Source organism: Natator depressus, chromosome 16 (assembly GCF_965152275.1).
Source record: "Natator depressus isolate rNatDep1 chromosome 16, rNatDep2.hap1, whole genome shotgun sequence".
In the NCBI taxonomy this organism is placed as follows: Eukaryota; Metazoa; Chordata; order Testudines; family Cheloniidae; genus Natator; species Natator depressus.
In genome coordinates this window covers 130,207-150,379 of record NC_134249.1, presented here as the reverse complement: position 1 = coordinate 150,379, position 20,173 = coordinate 130,207, and the positions used below count along the sequence as shown (strand labels likewise).

The 20,173-nt window shown below is 52.4% G+C and overlaps 2 long non-coding RNA genes across 2 annotated transcripts in view; one reads left to right on the top strand and one right to left on the bottom strand.

The window, feature by feature from the left end:
- LOC141999981 (uncharacterized) overlaps positions 1–456 on the bottom strand; it is a 343,849-nt gene extending 343,393 nt beyond the window's left edge. Inside the window, exon 1 of the long non-coding RNA XR_012642144.1 lies at positions 400–456. This is a non-coding gene — a long non-coding RNA (uncharacterized LOC141999981). The remainder of the gene's footprint in view (positions 1–399) is intronic.
- Positions 1–20,173, top strand: part of LOC141999978 (uncharacterized) — a 695,529-nt gene that overhangs the window by 608,269 nt on the left and 67,087 nt on the right. The window lies entirely within an intron of this gene.

Genomic DNA, 20,173 nt, shown 5'->3' with positions numbered 1-20,173 from the left:
GAGAGTCCGATCCCACCAGTCACCTTCCCCACTTTGCACTTGGCCCTGGGATTGTTGTTTTGTCTCAGCCTGTGCCACTATCATGCCATGTGAAGGGGAAGGAGCCATGCACCTGTCTAGGGTGCTTCTGACATCCTAGAGGGGAGAAAGGAAAAAAGAGGCTCAGTCCCACATGCTACTCACACAGGGGGTGGGAACTTTTGTGGTCATTTCAGTCGAGTCAAGGGGCTCCAAAAGAGTCAAAGGTGCTAACGTGACCCTGTCCAACATTAAACAGGAGAAACAAGGCTGGCAGTTTGGGCTGCTGGACAGAACAAGCCTTCAGGCCGAAAAGCCAACAACCTTTCTCTCCATTTCAGCAAAAAACAACATTCAACAAACCCCCACAAAAACAGGCACCTGAAAAAGTCCTGCCCCCGACTTCACCTTTCCAAGGTCTTCTCCGCACTCTCTCCCGCCCCGAGTCAGAATCCGACACCTTGACCAACACACCACAGTCAGACCCGAATGCAGCTCTCCCTCTGCAGGCAGGATGGTGGAGAAAAACACAGGTGAAAAAACCCTCCAGGCTCAGCTGCGCACGGAGCCTTGGCAAGGACGTGGTGGAAAGGTGACGCCGGGATCTCTCGCACGGTAAAGGAGATTCGTGCACGACTCCAACAAACCTTTGTGAACTCGAAGGAAGCCGCATCCCACAGGAGTTTCCACAGACCAACCACCAGCCACACACCCAGGCCAGAGGGGCCGGGACACGGGAAGGGGCAGCAGCAAACGCCCCCGGGGGGAGGGCTGGGGCGGGAGCTGCAGCCAGGCCCCTGGACCCGCAGGGAGACGCAGACCCTGACAGCAACCAGCCACGTTTGCCCACGTGTGTGTGTGAGACACGTTTGTGTGTGTGTGCTGTGTGTCGTGCAGAGTCTTGTGTTCAGTGTGTGTGTGCTGTGTTGTGTTTCGTGTTGTGTGTAGTGTGTCGTGTTGTGTGTCATCTAGAGTGTTGTGTGATGTGTTGTATGTTGTGTTGTGTGTGTGAGTGGTGTGTTGTGTGTGATGTGTTGTGTGTTGTGTGTGTGTGTTGAGTTTTGTGCCATTTTGTGTGTCATGTTGAGTGTGTGTTGTGTGGTTGTGGTGTCATGAGACGTGTTGTGTGTGATGTCGTGTGTGTCGCACACACAGACATAACACATCGCACACCGCATGCACAACATGTAGTGTGTAGCACGTCACACACATGTCGCATGCACACACACAGCACGTTGCACATCACAGGCATAACATGTCGCATGTAGCACGCACACACACAAAACACTGCACGTCGCATGAACACACACAACACGTCGCTTGTCGCACGATGCACATCGCACATAGCGCGGCCACATACAACACGTCAAACATCGCACTCACAACACGTCGTATGTCAAACGTCATACACACAGCACATCGCACTTCACACACACAAAATGTTGCGCATCGCACGCACGCACAGTACGTCACACGTCACACTCACAAACATGTCTCACACACGCACAGCATGACACACACCATGTCACACAGACAGAAAACACTACACACGTCACACATACACAAACACGCACAACACGACACACATGTCACATACACAGCACAACACACAAAAAGCACACAACACAACACAAGCACACAACCTGACACACAACACATCACAGACACCCACACAGACACCCACACACACACACAACACGTCACACACACTCAACACAACACTCTAGACGACACACAACACACAGAGTATGCGACACAGAACACGTCACACACACACAACACGTCACACAAAACGTCACACAAACACACACAAGATGACACACAACATGACACACACGCTACATCACACAAAACAAGTAACATGACACCACACACACAACACCATACATACACTGAACACGACACACAAAACGGACCACAACACAACACACACACCACATCACACACACACACCACACCACAAACACACACACACAGGACGTCACACACACACGACACTACAGAAAACACGTCTCACACAACCACAACCACGCCACGTCACCACAAACACACAACCAAACACAATCCGTACAACACTCTAGATGACACACAACATACACAATTGACACACAACCCGTCACACAAACACATAACCCATCACACACAAACACATAACATGACACACACAACATGTCACACAAACACAACAAAACACAGAATACGACACACAACACATCACACACACAACACGTCACAGAGACAGACACAAACACACACGACACACAACGTGTCACACACATACACCACCACACGTCACATGACACCACAAACACACCACGCACACACACAACACATCACACACACACAGAAATAGACAACACGACACACAACACGTCACACAGATAGACACAAACACATACAACATGACACACGACACACCCACAACACGACACACAGATAGACATAAACACACACAACATGACACACGACACACACACAACACTACACAAAACACATCACACACACACACGTCACATGACACCACAAACACAACATCACACACACTCAACACGGCAAACAAGAAGACATGCACATGTGAAGTGTGAGGTGCGATGTCTTCTGTTTGCGTGTGCCACGTGCAACATGCAACGTGCAACGTGAGGCGTGTTGTGTGTGTGTGACTTGCAATGTTTTGTGTGTGTGATGTGCGACGCAGGATGTGTTGCGTGTGTGACGTGCGATGTGCTCTGGGTGGGGTCTGTGTGTGTTTCTGCACAAGCTGATTGCGATGTCCCGGAGGCCAACAGCAAAGAGGGTTAGGCGTCAGCTTTCTTGCCCTGCCGTCAGTCTGCCACCTGGCTGGGGTGAAGGCGGCTGGGGACCCCAGGAGCTGCTGAGAGACGCGGAGGATCCCTCGGAAGGGAGAAGACGACGTGAGAATCAGACTCTTCCAGCAACGAGCCACATTTGCCCAGTGCTGACGCTGTCAGGCCTCTGAATTTTGGGCCAGAAACCAACAGCCAAATCGAGCTGGAAAATTGAACCACTTGCAAATGGCCCTTCTAGCGTGTCACCAGACCGTAAGCGACCGTCTGGGGGTGAGCTGTGGGCTCCCGAGAGGTAGAATCCAGGGCCTGCCTCTTCGCTTCCCACGGCCAGGTATTTTCAGCCCCCAACAATTAGGGGAAGAACAGGGAGATGAAAAGCCAAAGAAAGTTTCAAGAGTTCTCCTTCCTGGCTGAGCTGGCTGCGCTGCCCAGGTCACGGATGGTCATTCTGGGGAGGGATGTGGGTCTGGTCCACTTTGAAGGGGCTTGATCTGGGGAAGGATGTGGGTCTCAGATATCTGGAGGATTGGTCCAGAGCCCAGTCTTGTGGGGGCACAGCTGGTGGTCCTCATCCTCCTCTGTCTGCCTCTCTTCTGCCAGAGAAGGCAAGCCAGGCGAGTACCAATAATGATGCTGTCAATAAAATGGAATCAAGTTGTGGATGTTTTTTCTTTTCAAAAATATTTTCACACTTTTCAATCTGCCCCAATTTTATCAGGCCCTGGTAGTTCCGATGAGAAATGTGAAGGATGAGATATTGTAACTCTTCCCTCTTTGTGGGAGCAACAGCTGGCTGGGGTTTTGGCTGCTCAGGCTTTTGTTCCCTGGTTTTACCCACTGGGGTTTCTTTTGCATGGATTTCATGTACCTGTGTGTAACTTTTTGCCCTAAGGCACACAGCTGTACACGTTTTATCTACAATCTTTACAAGTTGAAGTTGCAGCTGGAGGGGGCTCCCAGCAATGGCAGCCTCAAGGGGGTGGGAGGCTAGAAGCTGGGGGACTGGATCGGGACCCCCCAACACTTACTGGTCTCTCTGCCCTGCAGTTTTAGTCCCCCCCGATTAGCCTGATTATCACAACAAAAGTTTTGTTTCTCCTGCTGCTAACAGCCCACCTTCATCGATTGGTCTCGTTAAGAGTTGGTATGGCAACCCCCATTTTCTCGTCTTCTCTGTATCGATGTATCTATATCTATATCTTCCTGCTGTATTTTCCCCTGCATGCATCTGATGAAGTGGGCTTTAGCCCATGAAAGCTTATGCTCAGATAAATTGGTTCGTCTCTAAGGTGCCACAAGTCCTCCTCATTCGCTTTTCCTGACTGATTGTGCTGGGGGCTCAGCTACCAAGACCACCTGGGAACCCTGATCAATTCCAGCTTCAAGGAGTTCTGAGATCCATCTGTCTCTTTCTGTGCCTCTGTCTCTCTCTAGGTGTGGCCTCCTGACACTGCCTCCTGTGATCAGTTATAGTTTGCTAGCCTCCCACCCCACCTCCATGGGTGTTTTTGGCTTCTCCATTCACTCTGCAGCAATGCTCCTTGTACCCAAGCAAAAGATCCCTGCAGCGCCAAAAATCCTCGGGGGTTTGCTCATCAAGTGGGTTACTGGCAGAATGGTTGTGGGGTGAAGGTGGGGATAGGGAGGTGCTGAACATGGGGGCAGAGAAGGGTGGCAGATTAAGGTGTTGCTCAGCCCAGCCCACTGAGTCCCGGGACACATCAGGGGTCAGCTTGCGAGTGCTGATGACCCAGTCCTCTCGGACATGCTATGTTCATGTGTGTGTGCCTGTGTGTCTGTTCATGTTCATCAGACTTGGGGGCTGGAAGGCGTTCTTTTTGGGGAGTGTCACCTCCGCACACACCCCCACACATTCAGTGGTAGTGCAAGGGTTCAGGCAGGCGTTCTTTTTGGGGAGACTAACCCCCATTGCGCTGACCAGGAGAAGGGGGAAGTGGGAGCCTGCAGCGCCATCTAGCGGCCAAAGGAGAAATCGCCGGCTTCTGGACCTGTGTGCACGGTTGGTTCGATTCCCATGCAAAGCTGTGTCACGCCAGGTTGGGAAAACGGGGTTCTGCTGCACGACATCATCCTCTGGAATGACTCAACCCGATAGGACACCTCCTACGATACACTGCTACGAGTGACGCTCTCAAACAGGTCCCCACAGCTCCCCAGCCTCCCCCCACCGGGAGGCAGGTGTGAGAGGATTGTTCTCCCCAACTGACACAGGGAGAAACGAAGGCTGAGAGAAGCGAAGGGCCTTGTCTTCCATCACACAACCTGTCGGGATAGAGTTGGGAACAGGACCCGGGTGTCCTGACTTTCAAACGAACCATCAGTCTGGAGTTTCACACACTGAATGATCAGAATAAAGTCACCTGCAATGAGCTACAGACCAACAACCATTCACACTGATTCTTCAGCAAGTGTTTTAGAAGCACGAGAACACCAGCGAGAACCAGGAATGGCTCAGAGACAATCAGCAGCGAGAAGGAGAACAATTCACCAAGCAGATGATTGGTTCTGGATTATTTGCTGGGCCTTAAACGAGAACAACAAAGTCCTGAGTCTCCTCCCTGCCAGGAGACCCCCTGCTCAGCCAATCAGCGTGGAGACTCTGGCGATGGGCTGAGGGTTCCCCGGATGGCCCAGGGATGGCTCAGGTCACCGGTGAGGATCACTCTCAGAGCACGCTTCCTGTCCCATCTCTTTGGGAGGCCTCCCACCATGAGGGCTACAGAGCAGCCCCCTCCTCGCCAGTGGAGGAGGAAAAGGGAAACCAAAAAAGACAAACCCAGGCTGCCTCGGTACCAAACCTCTCTGGGGCTCTTACCTTCTCCACAGGGACGTCTGTCTTCTCGCTCAATGAGCAGTGGGAAAGGAGAAAACTCCAGAGAGGCTCCACCTCGCGCTCACATACGAGACCCTGAATTCTCTCTCAGTCCTCAAGGAGACACCTCAAGAAGGAGACTCCCTGCAGCAAAGCCCCGGGGGTCTCTGAGATCCCCCTGCCCTACAGCCTGTCCTCCCTGGCCGTTGTCGTGGACTCTCTGTGAGGTCACCGCCTCCCAACCTCCTTTGACCAATCAGCTGAGTGCTGCAAAAGGCCCTTGTGATGTCACGGCCACCCCCACCCCTGCCCTGCAGGGCTCATGTCCTGCCCCGAGCCGGCTCCTGTGCGTGTTTGAGCTGCTCCCCCTGGGTCACCCCCACACACTCAGTGATCGTGCAAGGGTTCAAGCAGGCCACACGTGGAACCATCAGAGGATGCTCAATGTGCCACTGTCGGTTTTGCAGAGATTTGGAGACTTGAAGGCCAGAAGAGACTGTTAGATCATCTCATCTGGCCCCCCTACACATCACAGGCTTCCTGCATGGCGCAGTAGCGAGTTTTGGACCAAAGCAGACTCGAGAAAGGCATCTCATCAAGGGATGGAGGAAGCACCACTTCCCTTGGGAGTCTGGAGGAAATTGATGCTGTGGGGGGCAGGGAATTGACCCCAAGGCCACACTTGTGAGTCTGTATCATAACACACATGCACAACAGCACTGCACGAAGTATGTACACGTCACCTTAACTCTGATGTTTCCTAACGTTTAAAGGCCTGGTCTCCAGGGTGTTCTTTGTGCTTACAGATCGATTTTGGGGAGAGATGCAATCATTTAGTTCAGAGTGGGAGCCGTGTTAGTCTGTATTAGCAAAAAACAAAACCAAAAACAAAACGAGGAGTAGTTTTGGCACCTTAGAGACGAACAAATGTATTTGGGCACATTTGATGGTGTGGCTGATGTGATTAGGTCCGAGGATGGTGTCCCTAGACTAGATATGTGGACAGAGTTGGCAATGGGTTTGTTGCAAGGATAAGTTCCTGGGTTAGTGTTTTTGTCGTGTGTTTGCCGGTGAGTATTTGCTTCAGGTTGGGGGGCTGTCTGTAAGCGAGGACTGGCCTGTCTCCCAAGATCTGTGAGATTGAGGGATCATCCTTCAGAATAGATTGTAGATCCTTGATCCTGCCCTGGAGATCTTTTAGTTGGGGGCTGAAGGTGATGGCTGGTGGCGTTCTGTTCCTTTCTTTGTTGGGCCTGTCCTGGAGTAGGTGACTTCTAGGTATTCTTCCTTTAAGCAGGTGGGTATTGTAGTTTTAAGAATGCTTGATAGAGATCCTGTAGGTGTTTTTCTCTGTCTGAGGGATTGGAGCAAATGCGGTTGTATTTCAGAGCTTGGCTGTAGACAACGGATCATGTGATGTGGTCTGGATGAAAGCTGGAGGCATGTAGGTAAGCATAGCGGTCCGGGACTGGGTGGTGTTTATGTGACCATCGCTTATCAGCACTGTAGTGTCCAGGAAGTGGGTCTCTTGTGTGGCCTCTCCTTCTGCCCCTCCACCCCCACCAACATGATACAGTTCTGCGGTGACCTGGAATCCGACTTTCCACGTCTCCGACGGAAGGAATATTTCCAACACACCTCTGAACAACACACTAATCCACAGAGACCTTCCTACCAACACGACAAAAAGAAGGATTCTGCCTGGACTCCTCCTGAAGGTCGAAACAGCAGACTGGACTTCAACTCGAGTGCCTCAGCCGACGAGCACGGGCTGAAGTGGTGGAAAAGCAGCATCACTTGGCCCATAACCTCAGCCGTGCAGAACACAACACCGTCCACAGCCTCAGGAACAACTCTGACATCCGAATCAAAAAGGCTGACAAAGGAGGTGCTGTCGTCATCATGAATAGGTTGGAATATGAACAAGGGGCTGCTCGGCAGCTCTCCAACTCCACATCCTCCAGCCCATTCCCCTCTGATCCCACTCAGGGTGACCAAGAGAAACTGCACCATCTGCTCAAGAAACTCCCTGAAAAAGCACAAGAACAAATCTGCACAGACCCGTCCCTGGCACCCCGACCAGGGGTCTTCTATCTGCTACCCAAGATCCATATACCGGGAAATCCTGGACGCCCCGTCATCTCAGGCATTGGCTAGAGGTGCTGGTCGCGCAGGGCCTGAGCAGAGAGTCGACACAGCCAGATACTCCTGCTATCAGGATGCCAATGCCTGAGATGATTTCATTGCAGTCTCTGACGAGGGGGTTCAGGCTCCAGTGCTCTGCTCTGTTTTCCCAGCCCTGTCCAGGGGGTTGTTTCCAGTTTCAGAAATGGGGCAATGTTCACACACTTCCAATGGGTCTTTGCATGAATCAGGCCCTAAGCCAGGGGCAGGCAAACTATTGGCCTGATGCCGGATCGGGTTTCAGAAATTGTATGGAGGGCCAGTTAGGGGAGGCTGGGCCTCCTCAAACAGCAAGGCATGGCCCGGCCCCCGCCCCCATCCGACCCCCGCTTCTTGCCCCCGGACAGCTGCCCCGGGCCTCCGGCCCCATCCAACCCCTCTGTTCCCTGAGGGGACCCAGATCCCCCCGCCCCTAACAGCCCCACACCACCCCATCCAACCCCCCGCTCCTTCCTGCCTGCCCCCCAGGACCCCTGCCCCATCCAACCACCCCTTCTCCCTGACCGCCCCGGGACCTCCTGCCCCGTTCAACCCCCTGTTCCCTGCCCTCTGACTGCCCTGACCCCATCCGCCCCCCAGCCCCTGACCACCCCCCGAACTCCCCTGCCCTCTACCCCACCCCTCCCCTGCTCCCTGCCCCCTGCCCGCGTTGCCCGGAGCATGGGCCGGCGGCGCTGGGAGCGGAGGCTGTGGGGGGGGACAGCAGGGGCAGGGCCGGGGGCTCTCCAGAGCTCGGGGACGGGCGGAGCAGCTCAGAGCCCCCAGTCCCCCTTCTGCCCCCCGCTCCCCACATGTCGCTGCCCCCCAACCCCGGGGAGCTGCCGCAGCTTCCCTCTGCCCGGGGCAGGGACTCACAGCCCCCTGCTGGGAGCAGCCTGGGCCCCCCTGCCCCGCAGACGCTGCTCTGGGAGCAGCTCCCTGGGGGGCAGGTCTCCCCTTCTCTCCCCGGGGGCACTGCCAGACCCCCCGTCCCCCGCTTGGGCCCCCCACCTGAGATGCGCCAAGAGCGACCCACAGCCATGGCCGGCTGCCACCCCACTGCCCCTCTCCACCAGCCCCCAGGCCCCAGTGTGGCCGAGCCCCTCCACAGTCCGCCCCCCAACTGTCCTCCTCGCCCCAAGCCAGGCTGCAGCCGCCCCACCCCACAGACCCCTCCCCTCCCTACAGCCCCCCACAGCCATGCTGTGTCCCCTGGAGGCGGCCATGGTGCTGCCCCTCCCAACCCAACCGCCACAGCCATGCCATTGACCCAAGTCCCCGATCCAAGTCCCCTATAGCCTCTTCCTCCCCCACATCCCTCCCAGACCCCGTCCCCATCCCTACAACCCAATCGCCCCCTGTCCACAACCCCCCTCTCCTCCTCCCACAGCACCAATCCATCCCCTACCCTCCCACAGCTCGCACCACACAGACCCCTCCACCTCCCAGCTGGGCCCCCTCCCCGCCCCCCGCCACCCCACCCACCCCGTCAGACACCCGCCCCCACTGGTGCACCAGGGTTTCCCCAAGACCCACCAACAGCTGTGAATGGTGTGGAGGAGAAGGTGTTGGTATTCGGTTGTGTATTGGTATTATGTGTATGTGTCGAGGCTTGTGGGGGCTTTGTGCTGGGGGAGAAGCTGAGCCCTGATTCGGGGCCGGGGCTTCTCTGACTCGGGGTCCTATGAAGGGAGCCAGCCCGTCAGGCCGTGGCACAGGAGCCAGCAATCAGAACTGTAAACAGGGGGGTCTGAGGGGGAGTTTGTCTTGTGGTGCTTGTTTGGGGTTTGTTGTTGCTGGGGAGGTGGGGTTTGGGTGTTTCCCAGATGAACAGGATTTAGGTGGGAAGGGGATGACAGACACAGAGGCAGCAGTGGGAGTGACTCAAGTCGTGGAAGACACAATGGAGATGACTGGCTGTGGAAGCTGCCGTATGTCCATGATCCTGGAGGGGGGACCTGGTAAGAGTTTTGTCTGCAAGAAATGCCGTCTGCTCGAGCTGATGGAGGAGAAGATCTGAGGTTTTGAGAGTTGGAAAATGAAGAAGAGGCTCAGCAGGTAGTCACTGAAGGTGGAGGGGCAAGGAAGAAGAGAAGAGCGGCTAGTCCTATAGGAAAAGGGGAAGAGACAATGGAGGCTACACCAAATATGAGCCCCAGGAGGATGCAGGATGGGTTGAAGAGGATTACAAGGGAGAATAGGAATGGAAAGAACTTGCAGCCAGAGGGAACAGGGGATAGACTGGAGAATAGCATCGTCACCAGGGAAAGGCAGGGCTACGTGATCGGGGACTCTTTACTGAGAAGACTAGACAGGCCTGTAACCAGAGCTGATCCAGAGAATAGAAGGGTGTGCTGTCTTCCAGGTGCTAAGATACGGGATGTAGATCTGAGGTTGAAAAGGATCCTAAAGGGAGCGGGAAAGAATCCCCTAATTATCCTTCATGTGGGAACAAATGATACAGCTAGATTCTCGCTGGAAAGTATTAAGTGAGACTGTGCTAGGCTGGGGAAGAAACTTAAGGAAATCGAGGCTCAGGTGATCTGTAGTGGGATTTTGCCTGTTCCTGGAGAAGGGCAACAAAGGCGTGACAAGATTATGACTGTCAACAGATGGCTCAGGCGGTGGTGCTAGAAGGAGGGCTTTGGGATGTCTGGCCACTGGGAGGCATTCCTGGACAGAGGACAATTCTCTCGGGATGGACTTCATCTGAGTAGGGAAGGAAATAGACTTCTAGGATAGAGGCTGGCACAACTGATTAAGAGAGCTTTCAACTAGGAATCTGGGGGAGATGGTTGGGGGACGTCCAGGTAATCTCCATGCCGGACTTTAGCCTTGAGAGGGAAGAAAACAAAGTAAGAAAGGATACAGCCGTGGGTAGGAGAATGGCTATAAGGAGGAAGGGCAGTGTGGACACCAGTCTAATAGGTTCTGCTGGCTGTAGAATGACCGTGCCTCATTGGGTAAAGAACGTGAGCGAGGCCAAACAGCAGAAATGAAGATGTTTGTACACTAATGCGAGGAGCCTCGGTAACAAAATGGAGGAACTAGAGCTACTGGTGCAGGAAGTGAAACCAGATATTCTAGGGATAACAGAAACAGGGTGGAATAGTCGTCATGACTGGACTACGGGTATTGAAGGGTATGTGCTGTTTAGGAAAGACTGAAATAAAGGTAAAGGTGGTGGAGTAGCATTGTCTATCAGTGAGGAGGTAGAATGTAAAGAAATCAGCGATGGAATGGATAAGACAGAGTCCGTCTGGGCAAAAATGACATTGGGGAAGAAAACTACTCGAGTCTCCCCTGGGATAGTGCTTGGAGTGTGCTAGAGACCGCCGGGATCTAATGTGGATATGGATCAAGCCCTCTTTAATGTTTTTAATGAAGTAAATACTCATGGAAACTGCGTGATCATGGGAGATGTTAACTTCCCAGATATAGACTGGAGGATGAGTGCTAGTAATAATAATCTGGCTCAGATATTCCTAGATGCGATAGCTGATGGATTCCTTCATCAAGTAGTTGCTGAACCAACAAGAGGGGTGCCATTCTAGATTTGGTTTTGGTGAGAAGTGAGGACCTCCTAGAAGAAATGGTTGGAGGGGACAATCTTGGTTCGAGCGATCATGAGCTAATTCAGTTCAAACTGAATGGAAGGATCAACAAAAAATAAATCTGCAACTAGGGTTTTTGATTTCAAAAGGGCTGACTTTGAAAAATGAAGGAAATGAGTTAGGCAAGTGGATTGGACTGAAGAACTTTAGGGATCTAAAGGCAGAGGAGGCCTGGGATTACTTTAAATCAAAGCTGCAGAAGCTATCAGAAGCGTGCATCCCAAGAAAGGGGGGAAAATTCATAGGCAGGAGTTGTAGACCAAGCTGGATGAGCAAGCATCTCGGAGAGGTGATTAAGAAAAAGGAGAAAGCATACAGGGAGTGGAAGATGGGAGGGATCAGCAAGGAAAGCGACCTTACTGAGGTCAGAACATGAAGGGATAAAGTGAGAAGGACCTTGCAAAGAGAATTAAAACCAATCGTAAAAGGTTCTATCGCCATGTCAATAAGAAGAAAACCAAGAAAGAAGAAGTGGGACCGCTAAGCACTGAGGATGGAGTGGAGGACAAGGATAATCTAGGCATGGCCCAATATCGAAACAAATACTTTGCCTCAGTCTTTAATAAGGCTAATGAGGATCTTAGGGATAATGGTAGCATGACAAATGGGAAGGAGGAGATGCAGTCAGATATTACCATATCTGAGGTAGAAGCGAAACTCAAACAGCTTAATGGGACTAAATCGGGGGGCCCAGATAATCTTCATCCAAGAATATTAAAGGAACTGGCACATGAAATTGCAAGCCCATTAGCAAGAATTTTTAATGAATCTGTCAACTCAGGGGTTGTAGCGTATGACTGGAGAATTGCGAACATAGTTGCTATTTTTAAGAAAGGGGGGGGAAACATGTGATCCGGGTAACTACAGGCCTGTTAGTTCGACATCTGTAGTATGCAAGGTCTTGGAAAAAATTTTGAAGGAGAAAGTAGTTAAGGACTTTGAGGTCAATGGTAAATGGGACAAAATACAAGATGGTTTTACAAAAGGTAGATCATGCCAAACCAACCTGATCTCCTTCTTTGAGAAAGTAACAGATTTTTTAGACAAAGGAAACACAGTGGATCTAATTGACCAAGATTTCAGGAAGGCGTTTGATATGGTGCCACATGGGGAATTATTAGTTAAACTGGAAAAGATGGGGATCAATATGAAAACTGAAAGATGGATAGGGAAATGGTTAACAGGGAGATTATAGCGGGTCCTGCTGAAAGGTGAACTGTCAGGCTGGAGGGAGGTTACCAATGGAGTTCCTCAGGGATCAATCTTTGGGACCAATCTTATTTCATCTCCCTCCCTCAGCTCAGTGATGGCCTGAATTGCCCCTTCTCCCGGCAGAGCCAGAGGATTGGAAGCAGCAACATCAAACCCCTGTGTGGCTCGCAGGAATGAACACAAACACGCCCTTGTAGCTGGACAGATGGTTAGTTTTACCCCTGGGATACTACAAGGCTAAAGAGAAAGCTGGTGGCCCCACATCTAAGGAATGAAACACAACACAGTCATCATCGTTATGATCGTCCTTGCCCCTTTATACTTCTACTGTCTCGCTCCGGCCACCGTCGCCCTCTGTGGGTTCAGGGAGAGTGCCACCCTCAGTGCTTCCTACACACACAGACTCACACACACATCTTGCAAGGAAAACCTCACCACGGAGTCACATGCACCTGTTGCTTCCCTGCACCCCTGCTCTCCAGAATCCAATCCCAAGGAAAGCTTGTCGGGCCCAGAGCTGGCAGGGCGTCCGGTAGTGGAGTATTGAAGCTACAGTGACGGCACTCAGAGGAAAGATGCTGAGAGAGTGGAAGTTAAGAATTGGACGGTCAGGTTTCCAGTCCCCTCACGGGTCATTCCCTCACTTGAGCAAAGGGGCAGATCTCAATTCGCAGCTGGCTCAGTCGAGCTACATTGTTCTTGTTTCCACTCAGTCAGGTTTGAGGCCTGTTTCGCACCCTGTCTTTGAGAAGACAGCCAGAAACTACTCTCTGAAATAGCAAATGCAGGAGGATGTGTTATCGCTCCTGCCCCAACACAGACAGACAAAGAGAGAAATGTTCTTGCTTTGAGGGTGGGACTCCCTGCCCTTGGCCAAAGACGAGCAGTCTCTTTGACCTTTGAAACTTATTCAGCTTTTCTTTCAACAGGGAGCCCGAGAGCTCAGGTGCTGGTGCGCTGCATTTGTCAGTGAAGCTCGGTGAGCTCCAATGTCACTCGGCTCTTCTACCAGCAAGTCAAAACACAGGAAGGATTTCCTCCTTTGACAATACTGGGGTTGTCTGAGGGTGTGTCCACACTGCACACTAAGCCTGTCTCTATGTGGCCTGGGCTTGCTGACTTGTGTTGCCAAGCCGGTGTTTGAGCATCCAGACAGCAGGGGAAACTCAGGCCTCACACTGTGTCTATCTGTCAAGGTTCCTTCCCCACTCTGAACGCTAGGGTACAGGGTACGCTAGCTGCATGAAAACCTCCTAAGCTTACTTTTACCAGCTTAGGTTAAAACTTCCCTAACTATTTTACCTCCCAAACTATTTTACCTTTTGCCCTTGGACTTTCGCTGCTACCACCAAAAGTCTAACCGGGTTAGACCCCCAAAAATCCCCAAAAATCCTCACCAAAACATTGCACCCCCCTTCCTGGGGAAGGTTTGGTAAAAATCCTCACCAATTTGCATAGGTGACCACAGACCCAGACCCTTGGATCTTAAGAACAACAAAAAAGCATTCAGTTTCTTAAAAGAAGAATTTCAATAGTAGAAAAAGTAAAAAGAATCACTTCTGTAAACTCAGGATGGTAAATACCTTACAGGTTAATTAGATTCAAAACATAGAGAATCCCTCTAGGCAAAACCTTAAGTTACAAAAAGACACACAGACAGGAATATCCATTCCATTCAGCACAGCTTATTTTCTCACCCATTTAAAGGAATCAGAATCTAACACATACCTAGCTAGATTACTTACTAAGTTCTAAGACGCCATTCCTGTTCTGTCCCCGGCAAAAGCATCACACAGACAGATCCAGACCCTTTGTTTCTCCCTCCCCCCAGCTTTTGAAAGTATCTTGTTTCCTCATTGGTCATTTTGGTCAGGTGCCAGCGAGGTTATCCTAGCTTCTTAACCCTTTACAGGTGAGAGGGTTTTTCCTCTGGCCAGGAGGGATTTCAAGGTGGTTAGCCTTCCCTTTCTATTTATGACTCTATCCTACCGCAGTAAGTCGTCCTAAGTTACGCTGCTCCCGCTGCGTGAATAACAGAGCTAGATTTGACGTCACTTCGGTCGACTTACTGCTGCGTCTACACTGGGCTGGGTCGACGGGAGACGCTCTTCAGTCGACTTCCCTTCCTCCTGCCGTTCCCGGCGCAGTCCCAACGGCGACCGGAGAGCGCTCTGCTGTCAATTTAGTGGGTCTTCACTCGACCCCCACGACATCAACCCCCAGTGGATCCACCGCAGCAAACAGAGCCTCCCAACCGTGCTGCCCCATCCGCACGGCACGACTTAGACCCGAGTGGGAAATTCAGCTCCTGTGGGGTGTGTCACCCTCATCCGCTGAAGATGCTCCCCGAGTCTCCAGGGATTCCTGCCCTAACTGCTCTCCAGCCGGTTTGTGTCCATACGCTCCCCGCGGGGAGGCTGTGAGTGGCCTGGTTACAAGCGCTGGTTGCTCAGGCCTGGCAGGAAGGGAAGCTCCGGGCAGCACTGACAGTCTGGAGATCCCTCCGGGGAAGCACAGGCGGTGGGTGGAACAGGTGGGGAGGCGAAGCTGCGGGGTCCTGCGGACGCCCTGAAACCAGCTCACAGACCCCCGGGGTCACGCTGCCCTACACGCTGTTGCAGTAATGTTTGTACAAGGTGTGACGCTGAAAGAGCAGCTTCTGTCAGCGTGTGTTCAGGCCAACGGATGTGTGTGTTAGTAGAGATCAAAGCGACTGTTCAATGTTCAAATGTATTGGGTGTTTAAACCTCCTGAAAACTCGTGGAATGTTGTTTGCACTGTTTTCACGTCTCTGTGTCCTGTTACGCTGGAATAGCAAAGAGTTGCCTTGTGTAGACCCCTGTCACTAAATAACCCCTCAAACGAGAATGAAGGTGTGTGGAATGCAAGTGAAGAAAAGGTTCGTTTCCAAAGAAGGGGTGGTAAGAAGCAGGATTCCTGGGCGGGGGGCAGGAGGGTGTGGTTTGCACTGTTGTTGCCCAGGGTGGGAATGGGGAACTGGGCTCTGGCTTAAAGCGGTGTCGGGCTTCGAGGGGCTGGGTTCAGAGCTGGAGGTTGGGGTTGGGGTGGGGGTTGGGCTCCAGTTTTGGTTCAGGGGTTTCGAGTTGGGGGGCCGGTTATGGGGTCAGGGTTCCAGTTGGGTTCCGGGTAGGGGGTGGGGTTTCGATTTGGGGGGAGGGTTTGGCCAGCAGCAGCATAGAAGTGCGGGTGGCAATGGGGTGCCAGCCAATAGTGGTAAGTCGGGGGTCTTTTAGGTGGTTTTAGTGTCAGAAGCACCCTAGGGAGGGGGTAGGGTCGTGTTTACGACAGGGGGCTAAAGTGTTGGGGAAGGGGGTGGCAAGTTGACCCATCCCACTTCGCACTTCCCACACGGACACGCACAATACGCCCAACGCGCGGACGCACACACGTCACACACACACGATGACACAAACGGCACACAACACGACACACAAAAATAACACACGACACGGTCACACACACAACACGACATGGAAAGCTTCACACAGAAAACATCACACACACGACCCACAACATGTCACACACACACACACTCAACACAACACGACCCACAACATGTCACACACACCCACTCAACACAACACGACCCACAACATGTCACACTCAACACAACACGACCCACAACACATCACACTCACACACTCAACACGACACACAACATGTCTCACACTCAACATAACCCACAACACGACCCACAACACGTCTCACACACACTCAACGACACACAGCACTTTGCACGTATGTCGCACACACACATCGCACAGTTTGTTGCATGTCGCACGTATCACGTCACGCACATGTCACACTGCGGACATGCATACGCACAACACGTCGTGCGCACGCACACACTACATGTCACACACATGACACTGACACATTGCACGTGGAACACACAGCACGTCGCCCACACAGCACGTCGCACGTCACGCACAACACATCGCACTTTACAGGTCACATGCACAACACGTAGCACACAGCACGTCGAGCGTTGCTCATGCATCGCACGTCGCAGGTTGTAGACCGTACGTTGCATGTTATACACACAAGACATCGCACACAGCCTGTCGCACGTTGTAGACAGCACGTCACATGTCGCACACACAACACATTGCGCGTCGCAGGCACGTTGCTCATCGCGCGTTGCACGTAAACAGCACATCACGCGTACACTGCACGTCGCACGCGCACAACACGTCGCACGTGCACACAACATGACACACAACCTGTCACACACACAAAAATCACACACAACACTGACACACAACACATCACACACTGAACAAAACACTCAAGACAACACACACACAACCACGTCTCACACACACACTACACCAGATGACACACAACGTCTCACACACAGAAACACATCTCTCACACATGCCGACACACACACACACGCCAACACACAACGTCTCTCACACACGACGTCTCACACACACACGCTGACACACACAGACCACACACACATGCCGACACACGACGTCTCTCACAGACGCCGTCACAAACACACACGCCGACACACAACGTCTCACACACACACCGACACACACAGACCACACACATGCCGACACACGACACTGACATGCATGAAACCGACACACACACGACACACACGACACTGACACACACAACACCAACTCACACACATGATGTCTTACACACGACACCGACACACATGACACACGACGTCTCACACACAGACGACACTGACACACACGACACTGACACACACCACAGACGATGACTGACACACACACACACAAGACACACGACGTCTCACACACACACACACGACGTCTCACACACACACACACAACTTCTCTCACATACGCCCACACACCACATGCCCACACACGCCCACACAACACACGCAGAACACAGGCCCACACACACGACACACGCACAGCACATGCCCACACACACACGACACATGCCCACACACACACCACACACGACATGACACGCCCACACACACACGCACAAACCACACCACACACAACACAACACACACCCACGTCCAAAGACACACACTACACACCACACACAACACACACACACGCCCACACACGCCCACACACACACCCGCCCACACCCACCGACACACACACCCGCCGACTCACGACATCTCACACACGCTGGCACACGACATCTCACACACACAGAGACTACACACACACACCGAGACACACGATGTCTCACACGCCCACGACACGACATACGACACACAAAACGGCAGACGACACGACACCGAAATCACAACCCTCGGACGACCCCCAGCGGGTGCGAGAGCGGAGCGGGGACGGGCGGGGTGAAGTCGGTCTCTGGGCGGCGCGTGGGGCCGGTGTGGGCGGGAGGGAAGAGGGCGGCAGGGCCGAGGGCGAGATTCCCAGCCCCCGTCGAGCGCTGGGGAGCGAGGGCTCCGGCTCGGCTCTCGCAGCGGCTCTGGCGAGGGATGGTGCCGGAGCTCTCGCCGGAGGGGAACACGGCAGGAGGGGGCCTGAGCCGCTTGGGCCTCTTTCCAAGGAGGCGAAACCAGGCCTCCGCTCTCTGCCCTCTGCAGACCTGGCTGCGAGGTCAGTGCTTCCAGTTCCTCCTCCGCACTCGCTGTCGTCCTCCTCACCGGCCGTGGGCGTCCTCGCTGGGGACGGGGCTCGGGGGGGTTAAGCCTGGGGAGGGGCCAGAGTCTCCTGAGCAGAGTGACTCTGTGGGGTGCCGTTAGAAAAGGGGCTTTTTGGTTGTGATGCTCAAGGTGTAACGGGAGGAGAGTGGAGGGCGGATCCCCGCCGTGTGGGAGAGGCAAACAGAGGAGCCTACGAGACGTTGTCGACTGAGATGGTAACTTACTTGCTTTTTCACCTTGTGCTGGGTTTAGTACCAAGGAAAAAGAAGTCAAGCCTCAGAGTCTACTGCCCTCTTGCGACGGAAAGTGAGCGAGAGCAGTGTTACGAATTACACCTTGTAGGACACGCACACAACTGCTGCGAATTATACCTGGTAGGACACGCACACAAGTGCTACGAATTACACCTGATAGGACGCGCACACCAATGCTGCGAATTATACCTGATAGGTCACGCACAGTTCGAATCTAGGCTGAGGCACAGAGATAAAGTCCACAACTGCAGAGTTCCCAAAAGACACTAAGTTTATTACGCTCGAGCGTGGTGCCCCCCTGCTAGCCAGGAGGGGACCCTGAATGCAAATTATACAAAGGTTATATACCTTTTAGCAAAGCATGTTGCCCTCGTGCATCGGAAACCTTAGCCAATAAACAAACCCTTGTCTTATCTACCACCTATCCCTGCTTGGTGCATTCCTCGTGCTATACCAGTATGTTAATTACACAGCATGGTCCTAAAGCCATGCATCAGTAACTTTTATTATCACGATGGGAGGCCTCACATCAAGGCCAAGAGACAGGGAGTTAGAGACTGACAAAAACCAGATACTGCAAATCAAGGCAGGCTGAAGACAAGGAGGAGGATTTTCACATGGATTCAGTATCTAAGGATTACTCCTCCTGGTGTATGATGTGCTGGCATTTAAACAATGGTGGGTCCCAGACCAAAATGGAGTCACATGTGCTAACTTTTCCTTAACACTTGCAACAACCATCTCCCCACAGAACTAAGAGAGATCTAGCTGCTAAGGTCCTAGGAGGGGTGGGGACTGGACTAGGAGTGCTAAATACGGTGGATCAGCAGTTCCTGGCATTACGTATAGGTGAAGTGGGACATGATATCTCCTCACTAGCCAATCCCCTCTCTGCAGCATGGAATGATTTGGGTGAATTAGGTTTTCGTGTTGCTAACACGTGACCAGCGTGGTTAGAAGTGCAGGAAATGGATCACCTGCAGGTGACAGGAGCACGGGAGACACTGCAGCCCGGTCGAACAGAAGCACTTGCATGGGTGCAAGCGCAGCAGCTGCTTCTTGATATTGCAAAGGCTGGAACCAGGGCTGGTGAGAATGGGAACGTGCCGCAGGAAATTCAGCACGTTTTCTGGTCTAATGCCACCAAATTCGAGAAAGAAAAACAGCAATGGTGGAAAATGGTGAATTTCACCTATGACCATGCTAATGAGACTATTGTGGCATCCATACTTCCTTTAAGGGATGCCATAGAGGAAATAATTCACCCCCCTGATTCCTTTGGGAATGTTTGTAAACAATTCCCTAATGCTGCCTACGGAAAATGCCAAATGGGTGCACGTAAGAGAAGAGCAATATTATTCTTTACATTTACAAGCTTGTGTGGAGGAAGTGAAAGTGGGTTTCACCTGTACCACTGGGGTATGGGAGGAGACCCACCTTTGTTTAGATCCCCATGAAGGGAAATGTAACTACCGGCTTCACCATCCTATGCATTTTCAAAATTCAGCGATAGTGGTTATTGATAGTCATTGTTTGTGTAGAAGAACTTTATGTAAATGTGTTAATTAATGGTTTTTATCATATTGAACATGATGCAGGAGATACGAGATGTTTATGTGCAGTTTTTTCTG